Consider the following 351-nt stretch of genomic DNA (forward strand, 5'->3'; position numbering starts at 1 on the left):
GTAGTAGTAGTAATAGCAGATTTGTTAGCATTAAGGTACGGTCTGTAGCTTCACGTGTTTTAAGGGCCGTGAGGGTTCTTTTCATGGAGTCTGTTAGCGTGAAGGGATGTTAGGGATATAAGGGTCTGTGGCTTCGTGCTTATTTATTCATTAATTTTCAAGGAGCTTGTTAGCATTAAGGAAAGTTAGGAGAATTAGGGACTCTGGCATAATGTGTTCAAGGGGCCTTTTGAGCTCTTTCTTTTCATGGAGCTTCTTAGCGTTAAGGGATGTTAGGGAAATGAAGTACCTCTGGCTTATAATTGAACTTGGAACTTAAGCCTTGAGCCTAAGTTCATGTGTTGAATTTGT

General features: G+C 40.5%; 1 protein-coding gene across 1 annotated transcript in view; it reads left to right on the plus strand.

Moving 5' to 3' along the window:
• LOC119588528 (glutamyl aminopeptidase-like) overlaps positions 1-351 on the plus strand; it is an 8705-nt gene that overhangs the window by 5037 nt on the left and 3317 nt on the right. The window lies entirely within an intron of this gene.

The sequence above is a fragment of the Penaeus monodon genome, chromosome 24, assembly GCF_015228065.2.
Source record: "Penaeus monodon isolate SGIC_2016 chromosome 24, NSTDA_Pmon_1, whole genome shotgun sequence".
In the NCBI taxonomy this organism is placed as follows: domain Eukaryota; kingdom Metazoa; phylum Arthropoda; class Malacostraca; order Decapoda; family Penaeidae; genus Penaeus; species Penaeus monodon.